Raw genomic sequence first — 20,169 nt, 5'->3', positions numbered from 1 at the left:
TTACTTACAGTTCTAAAATGCAGGTGCATAAAAAATGATAAATATGGTTTTGCACATAAAAAATATAAAGATATCATTTGTACAAGTACAACAAAGGTGGAAGACAGAGATGTAGGAATAGTGTATGTGTATGCTATTGAAGTTACATCAGTATCAAATCAAACATGGATGTCATAGATTTAGGATATTAAATTTTAGCCCCTTGGAAGCACAAAGAAAATATATGAAAAAATATGTACAGAAAGAAATGAGAACTCAAAATTGTGCAGTAAAAAAATATCAAAAATGACAGAAGAAAGTTATGCATTACCAGTAGTTAATTTAAATGTAAATGGATTAAACTCCCCAGCCAAAAGGCAGAGATTGGCAGCATGGATTTAAAAAGCATGGCCTGAATATATACTGTTTATAAGAGACTCACCTTATATTCCAAGACACAAAAAATGTGAAAGGATTCAAAACAATATGTCATGCAATTAGTTAACCAAAAGAAAGCTGGGTTTGCTATACTAATATCAGATAAAATAGACTTAAGCCAAAAAATGTTATGAGAGATAAAGAAGGTAACTATATACTAAAAAAGAGGAGGCAATTCAAATAGAACACAGAACAGTAGTATTTGCACCTAATGGCAGAGCCCAAAATACATGAAGCAAATGTTGACAGATTTGAAGGGAGAAATAGTTATATATTAATAGTAAGAGAGTTCAATACACTATTTTAAATAATGGACAAAACATCTAGGCAGAAGATCAAAAAGGAAATGGAATACTTGAACAATACAATAAACAAACTAGACATAATAGACATATAAAGAACACTTCATCCAACAGCAAAATTACACATTCTTCTCAAGTACGCATGGATCATTTTCCAGGATAGACCATATGTTAGGACACCAAACATGTCTCAGTAAATTAAAAATTACTGAAATCATACAGTGGATCTTCTCTGACCACGATGAAACGAAGCTTGAAATCAATAATAGAGGGAGAACTGGGAAATTCACCACTTTGTGGAAATTAAACAAGGCACTATTAGATAACCAATGGATCAAAGAAGAAATCACAAGGGACGTTAGGTAATATCATGAGGCAATTGAAAATGAAAACACAACATAACAAAACTTATGGAATGCAGAAAAGGCAGGGCTGAGGGAAATTTATAGTTCTAAATGCTTATTTTAAAAAAGAACAAAGGCAAATCAAAAACTTTCATAACTGAAGAATCTAGAAAAAGGAGAGCAAACTAAACCCAAAGTAAGTAGAAGGAAGCAGATAACAAAGATTAGAGCAGAAATAAACAAAATGAAGATTTTTTTTTTTAAATAAATAGAACCATTGAAACAAAGAAAATGGAAAATAAGTGGTAGAGAGGATGTGGATAAATAAAAACATTTGTTCATTGTAGGTGGGGATGTGAAATAATGCAGCTGCTGTGGAAAATAGTTGGGTGATTCTTCAGAAAGTTAAGTATAGAATTACCATATGATCTGGCACCCCCATTTCCCCCCAAAAATTGAAAGCAGAGACTTGAACAGATATTTGCACACTGATATTCACAATAGCATTATTTACAATTGCCAAGTATGGAAGCAACCCAAGTGTCCATCATCAAAAGAATGGATAAACAGAATGTGGTATATATACACAATGTAATATCATTCAGCCATAGAAAGGAATGAAGTTCTCATGTATGGAACAACATGAATGAACCTTGAAAACATCATGCTGAGTGATACAGCCTGTACAGGGATGGAAAAATATTGTTTGATCTCATTTTTATGAAATAATTAAAATAAATTAAAATTGGGTCAGAAACTCAAATAGAGATTATCAAGGGCTAGGGTGGGGGTAGGGAATGGGGAGTGAATGCTTAATTGGTATAGTTTCTGTTTGGGTGATGGAAATGTTTTGGTAATAGATGGTGATGATGGTAGTAGCACAAACTTATTGCACCATTAAATTATATATTTGTGGGGAAAAGGGGTAATGTTAGATTGTATACATATTAGTAGAAGAAAAATATTAAAGGAGAGCGAGTAAGGAAGTGTCCAAAAATTGAATTACTAACCTATCGTTCATTAAAAAAAGGGAGTACAAAGCATTAAAAAAAATTAAGAAACTCTTCATCCTTATAATTATGTTTGGTTTGTTTCCCTTAAGTCTATTTCTACATGCATATATATATATAAGCACAACACACACTCCATTTTGTATTTTGCTTTTCTCATTAAGTATTCTAATTCTTCACCCCCCCATATTTCTATCTAGAGTTCAGTATTTCTTTTTTACTATCACATGATGTATCACCTCTTATTAAGCTACTTCTGCAATAATGCACTTTTTTTTTACCACATTTGAACTCTAATAACTAATACTGCCATCAACATATTCACAGAAAATTTTCAGAGCCTTTTTCTACTTCTTTTGAGTTATATTCTTGGAATAATCTCAAGAATGGGATTGCAAGATCATAGGATGTGAACGTATTATAAGCCTATTTTTCATTTCCATGCTTGCCTTTCTTGTTTGCATAAAAACAAAATCTGTCGCCTCTATCCAACAAAAGCATCTCAATCAAGAGTTTTATTTTTATCAAATATAGGGGGTGTCAACTATCATGATAGTGTTTAATATGGCAAAAGTAAAGAAGAGGAATAAGCCATTTCCCTTTCTATAATACAAACCATCAGCACCCATGTGAAGCCTATTTGCCAATGGCCTTCTATTTTTCTTTCTGATGTTATATGAAGTGACCCATATCCTACCCCTGCATAAAAGACAGTTGATGAGAAAGATAAAGCTCTTGTTCTTTGGGTGAATGATTCATTGGTTGATTGCCTAGAGTTTTCCACTGGGGAGCAAATTCCTTCTGTGGTTTCTAGAGCTTGAAGAGACATTAGTTTGCTTTTCAATTTACATGGCCAGTCTACTGAATCCACTGCACAGCACTCTGCAATCCTAATAGCCCTGATACATAACTTCATATTTGGAATGAAAAGTGTGAACCATTCTTAATAGTTTAGTTTAATGGCCACTCTTTTCTTTCCCCTCTGGTTTATTATTATTATTATTATTATTATTATTATATTATTTTAAGCAGACAGCCATTTTAGTGCCACCACATCCCCCATTTAACAAACTCTCTGCAGCAAAAATCCTTTTAAAAACAACTATAGCTCCTTGGAAAGCAAATCACTCAGTATGAGAAAACACTGATCTATGGGGGAAAATGACCTAATGAGACCTTTTCTGGAATTATGTTTCCTTCTTTTCCCTTTAAGGAAAGTGAGTGATGGATAACAAAATGCATAAGCTGGCAGTGTGGGCCGTGGCGAGAGATGCTGGGAAGACCAGCAGCATTCGGTTGCCATTCAGCCTAAGGGCAGTTTTTGTAAGGTCCATGGCAGACCCTCACCTCCTGGATCCTTGCCTTACTTGAGTGGCTACGTTCTGAAATAAAGGAAACCTTCTTCTCTTTCTCTCTCTCTCTCCTTTTTTAAAAGGAAAAAAAACCTCCTTATGAAGTTTTAAGACACTTCCAATTCCTTTTCCCTTTCCTCCCGCCCCCCGCTTCTGCTGATTTGATGGACCTCGCCTGCGCCAACTCTTCTCTTCAATGTTGTTTGAGAGCAGCAAAGGCAGAGTTCCCGCTCTCAGCTCTGGGGGAGCAGCACCCCTGGTTCTGTTGCCAGGGAAACCAGTTTCAGATGGGTGCAAAGAAGGTAAAAGGTTCAAACATCTTACTTGAAATAATGAAATAAAAACAACCTGTAACTACCCTCCCCCCAACCTATCTAATGCCAATTTCCATGGAAACAGGATCAGAAAGGCCGCTGACAGTTAGCAGCTGACAGTAAGCTCACGCATCTCCCTAGGTGGCAGATTTGATAGCCACAAATGCCAATTTGTACAATCCCACGGCATATCATTAGGCTGGAAAGATTTTTCTTTGAGGAGCAAATAAAATAGAATCCAGCCAGCCAAGATGTCTGTCCCTCCAACATTTTAATTATCAAACATTCTAATTCAGGAAAACGATTGAGATGATTGTGACTGCTTTCCAGGATACCCACTTTGTCAACGAGCAGTGCTTTTGCCTATCGTGTTTGTCTCTCTAATTTCTGGACTAATACTTAGCAGCGTGGTGACCATCTCCTCTGGACTCTCATTTCGACTTGTATGGGATGTTTTGACTTTTGGACGATAAACTCATTATCTTCAGTAAATAGATTGTAAATGAGAAGGGTTTTTTTCCCCAATCTTTGCATTAGTGCCTAAAATTTTGTCTCAAGATCTACAATTTATATCCATTTTAGATGTTTTCACTTCTTCTAGAAGATATGGACTCTTAGGATGAAATAGTGGGAAATCTTTTCATACAACCTTACCATAAATAAGCTCACAGCTGTCCTTAGCATCTGTGGGGCAGAAACCTCCCCAGGTAAGCGAGATATTGTTAAAAATGTTCCCTTGTGGCCGTAATTCAACTGCGCATCTCCGCATGGATGATCATTTCTTAAGTAATGTGGAAAAATTAGTAACATAAGGAACTCTGAAAGAGGAACAGGGATTGCTTTAAAGGAATTTCAAACCCCCCACCTTTGCCCAGTACAGATAATCAGATCACTAACATTACGGGTTTTTAGCATTTCCAGTCATTTCATTAAAATAAAAATACTCTTCAGCTTGCCTTCTACTTTACACTCCTACTAACATTAGACTTAAATTATTCGAGTTAAATCTATTAAAGTTTAATTGTTTACGTTTTAAACTCAATGAATCATTTGCACTTAATAAATACCAATTCCTACTCATTAATGGTGGTACAAAATATATAAATATTTCAATTTTTCTAGCACTAACCTGCCTGTCTGATATAGCGAGTCTGTAAAGCAAAATGCATGTATGATGAGCCGAGTACTGTGGCCATGTTGTCCTATAAGCCACATACCTCTTAACTTAAACAGCGGAGGGAAGCTTTCATGTTAGCCACAACTCAACACGTTTTCTGAGGGAGAGGTGATGAAGAGTTGGCTGGGTGAATGACTCACATAACAGAAGTGCTGAAATGGATTTTGATGCTAGCCTTTCTCTCCTCTCCTAGGGACTGAAAAACATTAAGATAAATCACCAGTTAGCTAACATTATGACGAGCTAAGAAATATTAAACCTACCACGTTCCTTCTCCTTCTCTTCCATGTTTCCTCAAATTGACTGTGAAATGGTCTAAGCTGACATCCTACCTGGGGTTGACTAAAATCCGTGATGCACACGTGACTTCTTTGAGTTAGGCTGGGAGATACATAAATATGTGTAGAGTAGCCTTTCATTTCATTTGAACAGAAATTTCATTGTACATAGTGTGTGGTTCCTTATGTTGGCATTTGACAGCTGTTAAAAAGCAGGCTATTAAATGTCCTGGTTTGCGTAATTGTGAGAACTTTCAGACTCGCTTCTTGGCACAGTCACAAAAATATCAGTGACTATCCTGTTAGAATGGAGAATTTTTTCTTGGTAGTTCCATAGACTGTTTTATAAAATTCCTTTGTCATTGCTTAAATTCTGACCTACTCTGCTTTATGGCTATTTCAATTTGAGGAATTACAAGTCTGTAATTTGTAAGTAATTGGAATATTTTAAGTCACTGAGAGCAATATTTTGGTGATTATAGTATGTGAGGAAAATTATAGAACTAAATGCTGTTCAGACACATCTAGAGTTAATAACAATATTAGATCAGAGCCTAAAATCAGTACTGAATTGTAATTAAAAAAAATTTAAATAGGAAAAAACCACACAGACTTATTGTCATGTGTATGGGTTACTGCCTGGTACATTTGTCACTGAAATATAATGTTAGTTAAATTTATCTAGAATCCCTGGAGCAAAGCATATCCTTATCACTCCCCATAAAAAGAAAAGCAAAGAAAACTAGTTTTCTTCCAGGATTGGTAGAAAATCTTTTCTTCTCTGTCCGGGCCTGGGCGGAAGCATTTGCTACACAAAAGCACAAGACTTGACTTTTAAAAACGTAACCTTTGAAATGTTAGACATGTAAGGCAATAGCAGTTGCAATATAAAGAGATAGACAAGCCCCAAATACCAAATTGTTCAGCCTGCAAAACAGGCAAAGAAGTGCTTTTTAAAATTGCTGAAAGGTAAGAGGATATTTCAATAGTATAAAAAGCTATAACTTCCTTCAACAAACATTTACCATATGCAAAAATTCGGATAGATGCTATTTGAGGGCTACAATAGTTATTACTCTGATTAACATTTATTGAGCACTTGTTCTACAGCAGGCACTCTACTAAGTACTTCACTTATCATATTTCATTTTAAAAGAAGAAACAACAGAAAAGACACAGTTTCTGCCCTGAAGAAGTTGAGTCCAGGGCTCCAGATTAGGGATTCTTATTTCCTAATTAATTGCCCTGGAGAGGGGATTCCTGAGCAGGGTTCATGTTAACTCACAGCAACCAGGAAGGGAGACATTAACGTACACATGTGGATCACTGATTCGATTGAAATCTCCCTCCTCTCTGCTTTCTCTAGGCAGCAACTGCAAACCTAAATATAAAAGGCTGCTGAGCTACAGAGGCTATGAAGCCTCCAAGGGAGGCGAGCCAAGCTGATGATGGAGGATGGGAGCACTAACGACGAAGGATGGGAGCACTAAAGACAGAGGATGGGAGCACTCATGACAGGATGGGAGCACCGATGAGGAGGATGGAAGCAATGACGATGGCGGATGGGTACATACCTGGAGTCCAGCAAGGAGAAGGTTCCAGGAAGAAAGCAAAAGGCCTGATTGACTCCCCCCCCACCCCGCCCCGTATTTTCAGTTTTTTGGGGGTGGGAGGCCACTGCATTTTCAGCTTTATTGGGGGGTGGGGGGGGTCGGTGTCCACCAGCAGGCTAAGTCCAGTTTCTAGGTTCCCACCACTGCACAGGAGCATGTCTCTTTGGGAGTTGAAGCCAAGGTGGGTGTGGTTCATGTTAGCATAGAGAAGCATCCTCACGCTGATCTAGGACATCTTCAGAGATGCAAGCCCAGCTTTCACATCCCTCTACTGCACAAGCTCTCTCTTTGTAAGATACACATCAAATGGCCATTTCAGTAAAGGGAAGCCATTGCCCAGGTTTCCCAACAGTCTTTTATGTCATCCTAAATCACATAGTCACTTAGCATCTCTGTGCCATTCCTAGCCTTCTCAGTTCAGGTGCAGCTGACTGACATGGGACTCCCACTCAGGGTTATTATTTTGGGCTTTCTTCTTAATTAGGGAAGTTGTAGACTTAGAGGAAAAATCATGCATAAAATACAGAATTCCCTTCTACTACTTTATTAGTAATACCTTGCATTAGTCCCACTAAGTGCTTTTATGAGGTTTTCCATGTCTGTTCGTATATTCTGAATTAATTGTTTCAGCTTCTGTATGTCATTTGAACTGTTTTGTTCCTTTGACTGGGCCATATCTTCAATTTTCTTACTGTGATTTGTTATTTTTTGCTGGCGTCTAGGCATTTAATTACCTTAATTAGTTTATTCTGGAGATTGCTTTCCCTTCTTTTATCTGGGGTTTTCTTGCTGGATGAATTTGTTGTCTATCTGTTCTTTGACATTCCGTTCAGCTTTATCTGGACCTTTAGAGTTTTGGAGGGTGCTTGCAGCCGGTCCAGCTGGTCCAGACTGGGGTACGCTGTGTGTCCGGTCACTGATGTGTCCCCAGGAGCTGTTCTGTACTGTTTCTGGTTATTTAGTAGTTGTTCTGGAGGATGAACTAAAATGCGCACGTTGTTAAGCTGCCATCTTGACCTGGAAGTCACCACTAAGTGCTTTTAAATCAGTATTTCCCAACCTTCTTCGTGTTATGGCACATACAGATAAAGACCACATTTGTAAGATAACACTGGAGAAAACGGAAAAGGCCACTCTACCACTGCGAGTACCAACTGTTGAGGGGATTTTGTGGTTTCTCCAGGTGCCTCAGGGCAACAAGGGGAAGCTCTGGCTATTTGTTTTAAAAAATGCCCTTCTTTATTACATTATATTTAATTAAAGTAAATGAAAGTTGACTTTATTTCAATAACCTGTAGGAAAATTTTCAATACCCCCTGAGGTCATTAGAGACACTTTAGGCAAAGCAAAGCTGGAGCTATGAGTCTATACCAAATCATATTTAATTACAAAACTCTCAGTAGGAATAAGCAAAGGGTTTAAGAAAAGAGACAAATCTAACTCCATGAGAATTCTAAATTGTATGTTTAAAAAAAAGATTGCATCATTGCTTCTATAAACTCTGCAAATTGGAGACTAAAGTGCAAATAGCTAGTAATGGACTGAGAAAAGCTAACAAAAGAACTACAATTTCCAATTAAATCAGGAACAAAAATGTCCCAAGTTGTCAATTTAGCTGTCTCAAATTAGTTGGGTCTAAATACTATTCAGTCACACGGGGAGGGATGGAAAGTACATTTATTGAGTGACCGCTAAGTTCTACAGACATTTATTTTACCTCATTCCCTTCAGCATACATGCAGGATATATTCTCTTCTATCTTAAAATCAAAACCCAAAACCCAAAATCAAAGCAACACACAAAAAATGTTCCATAATTCAACTCTTCCCCTACCCCTCACCACAAGTACTGTACTATTTGTCTTCTCCTAACCATATCAAATATTTTCAGAATAGGTAACAGTTGCCTCCACTTCTTCACCTCCCATCCTCAATTCAATGCACTCTTTAGGTTTTTATCCCAACCACGTCACTAAAACATCTCTTGTCCTTGCCAAATCCATTGGCCAGTTCTTTGTGTTCTTGCCCAAACTCACAGCAGCTTTGAAAACAGTTGATTAGTCTGTTCTTTCAGAAATACTTTCTTTTCTTGGCTTTGAAGATACCAAATTCTTCTGGTTTGCCTAGCAGTTTTCTAGATACTGGCTTCTCCTTACTGGCACTCTCTGTTTTTTTTTTTTTTTTTTTCCTTTTAATTTTTTTCTTTATTAGAGAAGTTGTGGGTTTACAGAACAATCATGCATTCCCAGATACCACCCTACCATCAGTACCTTGCATTGTTTGGAACATTTGCTACAATTGATAGCTTTCCTATTTCTTTACTTCCCTCCAGTCATATTGGCCTGCTTTCTGGTTCTGTTCACTGTTAACTTCATTCTTCCATCTCAGTGCCTTTGCACAGACAGTTTCCTCTGTCTGTCATGAGGTCCTTTCTCATCATTCAGCTCAAGTATCATTACCTCAGAGGTTCTGTGAATTCATTATCTAAAGAGATTCTCCACCCAGGACCTACCATTCTTGTTTTGTTTCATGCTTATATTCCTATTTTAAATATTTACTTGTTTACTGTTGGTCTTCCTCCACAAGAATGTGGACTTCTTGAAGCAAACATCATATCTGTTCCAACCGCACAAACATACAATAGCCAATCTCCAAGATGGCCTCCAGTTATCCTTGGTTATCCTCCTGCTATTCTTGCTCTCGTGTCGTCACTTCCACATTGAATCAGGGCTGACCTGTGTGGTCAATAGAATACTATGAAAGGGATAGCATGGGGCTTTCTGCCTTGATCTCTGGGATTGTGTCATTTGGAGGAAGCCAGCTGCCATGAGGAGAGGCCTCCTGAGAACACCAAGCACCAATGTGCCAGTCATATGAGTGGGCAGGTCCTTCAGGCCCAGCCAAGCCTCAGTAACTTCAGCCAGCCCATCTCTGACTGCAACCTCATCAGAGACCCTCAGCCCAAGCCAGAATTGCCCAGCCAAGTTGGTCCCAAATTCCTGACCCACAGAATCCAAGAGAGATAATAAAACTGTTGTTTAAGTTATGAAGTTCTGTTTGTTATGTAGCATTAATTAATACAAATTTCTATATTGTATTCACATGAAAAGGATGCGCAGACTAGCAAATGCATCCCTTACCTTACTTAACCATATTTGGCTTCAAGGTGAAATTCACATACTACTGATCAACCAACAACAGGTATTCACTGAGCACAGGCCCCATGACAAATGCTGCTAAACTGGAGATACAGGACTAAACAAGGAAGGCATAGGCCCTGCCTTCAAGTAACTCTGAGTGTAGGTTTGAGGACAAAACAATAGCTTTTGATGTAGTTTGGGAGACAAGAGCATGTGAAAAGTTAACAATATGAAGTAGAAATGTAAGGGATGATATTTCAGAGGAAGGCAAGAGATCATAAGGTTTTCTTAACACAATTAATTTTCATGGTAGAGATGGGGTGAACCACCATGAAAGCAGGGTCTACATCTAGAAGATTCTTGGTTTTCAAACCTTAAAGTGAATGAAAGTCATCTTTAGAATTTCTTAGAGTCAGATTTATGGGCCCTATCCCCAGAAGCTTTCTGATTCCATTGGCCTGGGGTGGGTTCCAAGAATTTGCATGTCTGACAAGATCCCAAGTGATGCTGAAACTGGTTCAGGGACAACACTGAGAAGTGATCTACATGCAGGCACAATCAGCACCTCCTGGAAGCTTGCTAGCAATGTAGACTCTCAGGCTGCACCCTAACCTACTGAATCAGAATCTATAGGGTAACAAGATTCCCAGGTCATTCATGTGCAGATTAAAGTGAGAGAGGAAAGTCAAGTTTATATTCTCTTCAGCAAGCTGGGAGAACTCTGGATGCCTCTGAAGTCAGGCATGGTCTGTGTATATGAGAGAATTCTCTATGGTCAGCCCATTTCAGTTTCATTGATTTTTATGAGGCAGACCATTACTTTTCATCATTGCATTTTGCTGCAGTTTGAGTCTTCCTCATCAGTTCTCGGCAAGTAATTTCAATTTATTTTGATTCATTTCTTTCATCAGCTTCATAATTTTCCATTGGTACCTGGCCCTACAAATAATTGTGCTTGCCTGCCAATAACTAGATACAATACAACCGAGGAGAACTGCAGAAGGTCAAGGGGATAGTAGCTCGTACAAAAGCAGAGAGTCCTGGATGCTTTCTGGAAAGTCAGGAAATTTGAACTTGGGCCAGGCTTGAGAGCCCAGTGATGCTCATGCTGTTTGCGAAGTGAAAAGCAGATGACAAAATGAACATGTCTGTGGCAGTGCCTTGAACACAATTGAAACAATTCTGTTCTGACTCGAGGTGGAATGGGCAGTTTTCCACTGGTGATTATGAGACAGACATGGTGCCATCGGCTGCTCCAACATTCAGCCCAAGGAATTTCATTTCATGCCGCCTGTTCTCAGACTAAGGCCGAGCCATTTCCACAAACAGAAGAAATCATTGCATCCGTCCTGTCACGTCAGGATGCAGGGAAACTCTGTGGCTCAAATCTTCCTGTCACCAAGTTTCCTTTGCTCCTTTGCTTCTCTTGTGGTTTTTCAAATTTTATCCCATTGAATAAAATCACACATTAGCTACATTCTTCTGGGACTAACATGCTCTGCCTTCAAAAGGCATTTTCCCCCTTTCGTTCAGCAGTCATTTAGCAAACATACCTGACTTGGGAAAAACAAAGATGAATAAGACAATCTCTTTCCTCCAGGAGGGGAGACACATTTTTTTTTTTTAGAGAAGTTGTAGGTTTACAGGAAAATCATGCAGAAAATAGTGTTCCCATAAACCCCTACCCGATTATTAACACCTTTCATTACTGTGGTACATTTTGTTACAATTGATGAAAGAGTATTAACTATAGTCTCCGGTTCATGTTACATGTAGTCTCTGGTTTACATTAAGGTCCACTGTTTGTGTTATAGAGTCCTATGGTTTTTTAAAAAAATTTATTCTAGTAACATATGCACAACCTAAGAATTTCCCTTTTAACCAAACTGGCAAAGATAATTCAGTGCTGTAATTATGTTCACAATGTTGTGCTACCATCACCACCATCTATTACCAAAACTATTCCGTTACCCCAAGTAGAAACTTCGTACAATTTAAGCATTAACTCCCCATTCCATACCCCCAACCCTGCCTTTAGTAACCTATAATCTAGGTTCTGATTTATTACTTTGCTTATTCTAATTGTTTCATATCAGTGAGACCATACAGTACGTGTCCTTTGGGTCTGACTTATTTCGCTTAACATGATGTCCTCAAGGTTCGTCCATGTTGTTACATGTATCAGAAATTCACTCCTTTTTATGGCTCATTAACATTCCATTTATATGTATATGCCACGTTTTGTTTTTCCACTTATCTGTTGCTGGGCACTTGGGTTGCTATCATCTTATAGCAATTGTGATTTTTTAGACAATATTTTTTATTGAGAAATCTTCACACACATACAGTCCATACATGGTGTTTTAGTTTGCAAGCTGACAGAATGTGATATACCAGAAACAGAATGGTTTTTAAAAAGGGGAATTTATTAAGTTGCAAATTTACAGTTATAACACTATGAAAATGTCCAAGTGAAGGCATCCAGGGAAAGATACCTTGGTTCAAGAAGGCCGGTGATGTTCAGGGTTTCTCTCTCAGTTCGAGAGGCAATGGCGATGTCTGCTAGCTTCTCTCCAGGAAACTTCAACAGCTTCCCCAGGGCTTTGCCCATTCAGTTGGTTCTGTTGGTTCTGGTGGCTCTCATGGCTCTGAAGTTTTATCCTAAGTGGTTTCTTCTTAAAGGGCTCCAGTAAGCAACTCCACCTTGAATGAGAGAAGATACATCTCCATGGAAACTATCTAATCAAAAGCTACCACCCACAATTGGGTGGGTCATATCTCCATGGAAACAATAAAAAAGATTCCACCTAGCAATACTGAATGAGGATTAAAAGACATGGATTTTCTGGGTACACAATAGCTTCAAACCGGCACACATGGTGTACAATCAATGGCTCACAATGACATCACATAGTTGTGTATTCATCACCATGATGATTCTTAGAACATTTGCATCACTCCAGAAAAATAAATTGAAAAAAAAAGAAAAACTCATACGCCCATGCCCCTTACCCCTCCCTCTCATTGACTATCAGTATTTCAACCCATCCAATTTTTTACCCTTTATCCTCCTGCCCTATTATTTATTTACTTTTTTGGGGGTGGGGGTGCATGGTCTGTGAATTGAACCCAGGTCCCCTGCATGGAAGGTGAGCATTCTACCACTGAGCCACCCATGCACTCGTATTTAGTTACTTTTTATCCTTATCTTTATTCCTCTGTCTATACTCTGGTTAATAGGAGCATCAGACACAAGGTTTTCACAATCACACAGTCATATTGTAAAAGCTATATCATTATACAATCATCTTCAAGAATCAAGGCTACTGGAACACAGTTCAGCAGCTTCAGGTATTTCCCTCCAGCCACTCCAGTACACCATCAACTAAAAAGGGATAGCTGTATAATGCATAAGAATAACCTCCAGGATAACCTCTTGACTCCGAAATCTCTCAGGTGCTGAAACTATATTTTGTTTCATTTCTCTCTTCCCCTTTTTGGTTAAGAAGGCTTTCTCAATCCCATGGTGCTGGGTTCTGTTCTATGTGGCCAGAGAGATTTACACCCCGGGAGTCATGTCCCACATAGTGGGGAGGGCAGTGAGTTCACCTGCAGAGTTGCTGTAGAGAGAGAGACCACGTCTGAGCAACAAAAGAGGTTCTCTGGGGGTGACTCTTAGACATAATTATAAGTAGGCTTAGCTTCTCCTTTGCAGTAATAAGTTCCATGGGGCATACCCCAAGATCTAGGGCTCAGCCTACTGATCTAGTTGTCCCCAACTGCTGCTAGAATAACAGAAATTCCCCAAATGCGGAAGTTGAATATTTCCTTCTTTCTCTCCAGACCCCAGAGGGGATTTTGCAAATACTTTTTTATTCACTGCCCAAGTTACTCTGCAATGTATCGGGCATCACACTAACCTGCACAAACCAAAAAGATCTCACATCCTATTCAAGATTCCATGTAATTACAATGTTCAACAAAAATGACCATACAGGTTAAATTATGAAATGTGCTACCCAAAATATAAATATTGCACCAAATAAACATCTCTCCCTTTGGTGTCACACAGAAATTGAAGTTTTAAAATATGGACCGTATCATCCTTTACCCTGTATTCTGATTTATCTTAGTCTTATCCAGATCAGCTTTATTCATATCTAGTCAAAGTCTGATCCCTTTTTCAACTTTTTAAACAGTTCCTGCATTATGGGTAATGCTGACGTTCATAGCTTCAGAGCTCTAACTCTTGAGTCTCAGGTGTCACCTGAATACCCAAAGTTTTTGGGAACGACCAGGTTATATACAAACAGCTTGATATCTCAGAATTCAGAAATAACAGTTACAATTCCTGAATATGTGTGACTGCTGTAAAAGCCTACAATAGGCCCCAACCTGATAACTCATGTTCTTGACTTCAATTCATCGAGTTTGTACATTATAGCTAGTCCATATGAGTGAGGCATGATAGTATTTGTATTTTTATTTCTGCCATTTCATTCAACATACCGTCTTCAGGTTTATTCACCTAGTTGCATGCCTTACAATTTCATTCCTTCTTGCAGCCACTCAGTAGTTCATAGTATGTATTCACCACAGTTCGTTTTTCCTTCCCTCAGTCATTGTACCCTTAGGCCACCTCCATCCATTGAAAATCATGGACACTGCTGCCATAAACACCAGTCAATTGTGACTTAAAAAAAAATATTAATAGATTTTATTTTTAGAGCACTTTTAGGTTGAAAGAAAAATTGTGCAGAAAGTACAGTTTTTATAGATACCTCTTTTCCCCACCCTCCCTCTATACAGTTTATTCTATTCTTAAAATCTTACATCAATGTGGCACATTTGTTACACTGGTGAACCAGTATTGATACATAATTATTAATTAAAGCCCATAGTCTGCATTAGGACTTACTCTATGTGTTGAATATTTCTATGAGTTTTGACAAATACATAATGTCAAATTATAAAATTTATGCACAATGACAAAAGCATAAAAATAGATTATTTTTTTAAATATTGATGTCTGGTTGTTCCAGCAGTTTGTTGAATAGACTGTCCTTCTGTTGGATTGCTTTTGCTCCTTTGCCAAAGATCAGTTGACTGTATTTGTCTGGGTCTGTCTCTGGGTCCTCTCCTCCATTCCACTCACCTATTTGTCTATCCTTCCACCAGTACCATGATGTCTTGATCACTGTAGCTTTACATTATAGTCTTAAAGTTGAGTAGCGTCAGTCCCCTGACTTTGTTCTTCAGTATTGTTTTGGCTGTTCTGGGTCTTTTCCTTTTCCATATCAACTTTAGACTCAATTTGTCTATCTCTGCAAATAACTTGCTGGGATTTCGCTTGGGATTGTTTTGAACGTACAGATAAATTTAAGAAGAATTAACATCTTAATAATATTGAGTCTTCCCATCCATGATCATGGAATTTCTCTTAAGTTTTTTTTTTAGATCTTTGATTTCAGTAGTTTAATAGTCTTCTTCATATAGATGTACATATTCTGTCAGACATACCTAAATATTTCTTTTTTTTTTTTTTTTTTGGTGCTAATGTCAATGGTTTTTTTAATTTCAAATTTCAATTGTTCATTGCTGGTGTGTAAGAAAACAATTGACTTTGTATACTGACCTTGTATCTTACAACCTTGCTATAACTATTAGTTTCAGGAGTTTTTTTGGTTTTATTCTTGTTTTTCTGAGATTTTCTACAGAGATAACCATGTCACTTTTGAAGAAAGTTTTATTTGTTCCTTCCCAATATGTATACATTTATTTCCTTGCCTTGCCTTACTGCATTAGCTAGAACTTCCAGTATGATGTTGAATAGGAGTGCTGGAAGGAACATCCTTATCTTGTTCACAGTATTGGAGGAAAGTATCTAGTTTCTTGTTGTTAAATACAGTATTAGCTATAGGTTTTTTGCGGATGTTCTATATTAAGTTGAGAAAGTTCCCCTCTATTTCTAATTTGCTGAGAGTTCTTTAGCATGAATGACATTAGATTTTCTCAAATGCTTTTTCTGCAACCACTGACAGGATCATTATGATTTTCTTCTTTAGCCTGTTGATGTGATAAATTACATGAATCGATTTTTGAAAGCTGAACTAGTTTGTATACTAGACTAGTATAATTTTTTCTATGCATTGTTGGATTCAATCTGATAATATTTTATCGGGGATTTTTGCATCTATGTTTGTGAGATCTTTCAGCCTGTAATTTTTCTTCCCATAATGTCTTTGTCTGACTTTAGTATTAAGGTAATACTTGCCTTATAAAATGAATCAGGAATGGGCCTTCTGCTTTTATTTTCTGGAAGAAATTGTAAAAAAAACGGCATAATTTCTTCTTTAAGTGTTTGGTAAACTTCACTAGAGAAACATCCTGGCCTAGAGCTTTCTGTTTTGGAAAGCTAACTGTTGATTCAATTTCTTTAATAGACAGGCCTATGCAGGTAAACTGTTTCTGTTTGTATGAGTTTTGATAGATTGTGTCTTTCAAGAAATTGGCCCATTCCAGCTGCATTATCAAATTTGTGGAGATATAATTGTTCATAATACTTTTTTTTATCCTTTTAATATACATCGGCACAATTGTGATGGGTCTTTTTCATTTCTGATATTAGTAATTTGTGTCTTATCTCATTTTTTCTTGTCTAACCTGGCTAAAGGTTTTTTCAATTATGTTGACCTTTTCAAAGAACCAGCTTTTGTTTTTGTTAATTTTGTCTGCTAATTTCCTTTTTTAATTTTATGGATTTCTGCCCTAATTTTTATTGTATCTTTTTGGCTGTTTATTTAGGATTTAATTTGCTCTTCTTTTTCAAGCTTCCAAGTGTAGATTATTGATTTTAGATCCTTCTTTTTTCTAATATATGCATTCAATGCTATAAATATCCTTCTAAGCAATGCTTTGGTTGCATCACACCAGTTCCAATAAGTTATAGTTTCATTTAGTTCAAAATATTTTTAAAAATTTATTTGAGGCGACTTCTTTGACCAAAGAACACACTTATTTAGATGCATGTTATTTGATTGGCAAATATTTCAGGACTTTCCATCTGTCTTTCTGTTGTTTATTTCTAATTTAATTTCATCGTATTCTGAGAGCACGCTTTGTATGATTTATATTATTTTAAAATTGTAAAGGTGTGTTTTACAGCCCATAATGTGGCCTATCTTGATGAATATTCCATCTAAGCTTGAGAAGAATGCATATTATGCTATTGTTTGATGAAGAGTTCTACAAATGTCAATTACATCCAAACCATTGATGAATGTCAGGTGCTGTTCTGTTCAATTTCATCCTTACTGATTTTCTGCTTGCTGGATCTTTCAAATATTGAAGGAAGGGTACTGAAGTCTTCAAATGTAATAGTAGATTTATTTGTTTTTCTTTGCAGTCCTATCAGTTGTTGCTTCATGTATTTTGATGCTGTGTTCCTAGGTGCATATATGTTCAGGATGTTTACATCTTCTTGGAGAATTGACCTCGTTGTTATTACATAATGCCCCTCTTTACCTCTAATAATTTTCCTTGTTCTGAAATCTGCTTTGGTTGAAATTCATATAGATGGTGTTAGCATGGGATGTTTTTCTCCATCTCTCTCCTTTTAAACTATCTGTGTCTTTATGTTTAAAGTGTTTTTTTTTTTTGTAGACAACATATAATCAGGTCTTGTTTTTTCTGTGTTCTGATAGACTCTGTCTTTTAATTGGTGTATTTAGACCACTCATATTTACAGTGATTATTAATATAGTTGGATTAATTATCTTGAGGCTACTTCTTTGACTGATTTACTATTTATAAGTGTGTTGTTTGTTCTCCACACATATTCCCAGTTGCTTCTCATCATTGCCCTTGATCTGTGTTTCATTTTCTGTCTTGTGCTTTCTCTCTTTCTCTCTTCTCTAATTTTAATTGGGCATTTTATATGATTCCATTATATCCTTCTTTTTTAGCCTATCAATAATAATTTTTTTTGTCAAAATTTAAGGTTGTCCTAGAGTTTGCAGTATACCTTCACAACTAATCTAAGTCAACTTTCAAATAACACTATCCCACTTCACAGGTAGTACAGTACTCTGTTATAAGGTAACAGAGTCTTCTCAATTTTTTCCTCCTGTCCTTATCATATTGCTGTCACACATTTCACTAACCCATAAGGTAAAGATGATCCAACAGTTGTTGCTATTATTATTTTGAATAAACTGTTATTTGTTAGATCAGTTAAGAATAAGAAAAATAAAGATTTTATTTTGCCCTCATTTAGTCCTTTTTGAACGCTCTTTTGTCCTTTACATAGATCTGAGTTTCTGACTTAAATAATTTTCTTTCTCCCCGAAAAACTTCTTTTACTATTTCCTACAAGGTAGGTCTACTGGCTACAAACTCAACTTTTGTTTGTCTAAGACAGCCTTTATTTCTTCTTTCCTTTTTGAAGAATAATTTCACTGGATCCAATTCTATGTTGGTGTTTTTTTTCTTTCAACACTTGAAATAATTCATGCCACTCTCTTCTTGTCTCCATCTCTGAAAGTAAATTGTAATTCTTACCCTTGTTCTTCTAAAGGGAAGATATTTTCCCCTTCTGGTTTCTTTCAAGATTTTCTCTTTGTCTTTAATTTTCTGCAATTTGATATGATATGCTTAGATATAAATTTTTTGGTATTTGTGCTACTTAATGTTATCAGAGCTTTCTGATTTGTTGTTTAAGTTTGTCAGTATTTGGGGAAAATTCTCAGCCACTATTATTGCCAATATTTCTTCTATTCCTTTCTTCCTTCTGTTCCTTCTGGTATTGCCTTTATACATATGCTACATTTTTTTTGTAATTGTCCCACAGTTCTTGGATATTCTGTCCCTTTATTTTCTTTTATTTATTTTATTTATTTTAGTCTTTTCTCTCTTTGCTTTTCAGTTTGGAGTTTCTATTAATAATCTTCAAGTTCAATGATGCTTTCCTTGCCTATGTCTAATTTACCTAAGAGCCCATCAAAAGCATTCTTCATTTCTGTTACATAGTAAATTTTAGCATTTACTTTATTATTCCTTAGAGTTTCCACTTCTCTTTTTACATTATCCATCTGTTCTTGCATACTTTCCGCTTTTTTTTTTTTTCCATTAGAGCCCTTAGCATAGGAATCATAGTTATTTTAAATTCCTGGTCTGATAATTCCAAAATTTCTGCCATGTCTGAGTCTGGTTCTGAAGCTTCTCCTCTCTTGCCTCTTGCCTCGTACTTTTCTGTTGAAAGATGGAAATGATGTCTCTGGTAAAATGGAATGGGGTAAGTAGACGTTTAGTGTGAGATGTTATATTTATCTACTTTAGAGTGAGACTCTGTTTACTGTTAGTTGTGTCTTTCAGAAGCTAAAGCGTCCTCTAGTGTCCTTGCTTTGTCTCTCCTGTTGTCTTTCTGTTTCCCTGGAGACTCCTTCTTAAATAGGGGCTAAGCCTTGCAGCTCTTTCAGCTGTTATGCCCTGTTACTATACAGGAGCCCTACTGCTCTGCCAGTTACATGTGGGGGAAGAGGACTCCTCTACAAGTCTGTGATTAGAACTCAGTCTTTTAGTGAACTTGCACGCCTGGACTGTGACCTCCATAAGTCCTTTCACCCATTAGGTGAGATAAGGACTTGGAATTGCGTGTTTCCTTTCTCCCATATTGAAGGTTAGTGGGGGCTGATCCCTTCTTCCAGGTAGGTTGCTTCTGGTAAAACTCAAGTTGTTTAGGTTCTGGTAAAATAGTTTCTTTTGAGAGCAGTCTGTTGTTAAGAAGAATAGAAAGCTCAGGGTTTGTTTCAAAATGGTTACTTTCCCCTAACATTCAGAGAATATATCAAAAATAGTTACTTCCTCTCAACCCCTGCAGGAAGCAGGAGCTTATCTTTCTCTGATCTGCACAGGGAGAAACTGGTGGGGCTCCTACTGGTAAAACTCACAAATGTGTGAGAGTTCTCCCTAAGGCTGGGCCTCCCTATCTCCATGCTGGGCCCCCAGGAACTTTTAACTTTTAAACTAGCCCGTTCTCACTCTCCAGCAGTTAATTCCCAACCCCCCTCAGTCTCCAGCAGTTAACTCCCCCCACCGTGTTGCTTCCAGAGGTGGTTTCTGCTCTGAGTAAGCTGTGGTTCTGTGTATCTTCCATCCTCCTCAGTTTCTGGGGCAGTGGTTTGCCCTGTGACCTCAATTTTCCGAACCACTTAAGAAGAGTTGTT

General features: G+C 37.3%; 1 long non-coding RNA gene across 1 annotated transcript in view; it reads right to left on the bottom strand.

The window, feature by feature from the left end:
- Positions 1 to 20,169, bottom strand: part of LOC143673685 (uncharacterized) — a 34,876-nt gene that overhangs the window by 10,373 nt on the left and 4,334 nt on the right. The window contains exon 3 of the long non-coding RNA XR_013170521.1: positions 4,957 to 5,112. This is a non-coding gene — a long non-coding RNA (uncharacterized LOC143673685). The remainder of the gene's footprint in view (positions 1 to 4,956; positions 5,113 to 20,169) is intronic.

The sequence above is a fragment of the Tamandua tetradactyla genome, chromosome 2, assembly GCF_023851605.1.
Source record: "Tamandua tetradactyla isolate mTamTet1 chromosome 2, mTamTet1.pri, whole genome shotgun sequence".
NCBI lineage: Eukaryota > Metazoa > Chordata > Mammalia > Pilosa > Myrmecophagidae > Tamandua > Tamandua tetradactyla.
Note: the sequence above shows the minus strand (reverse complement) of the source record. Positions and strands in the feature narration are given on the sequence as shown.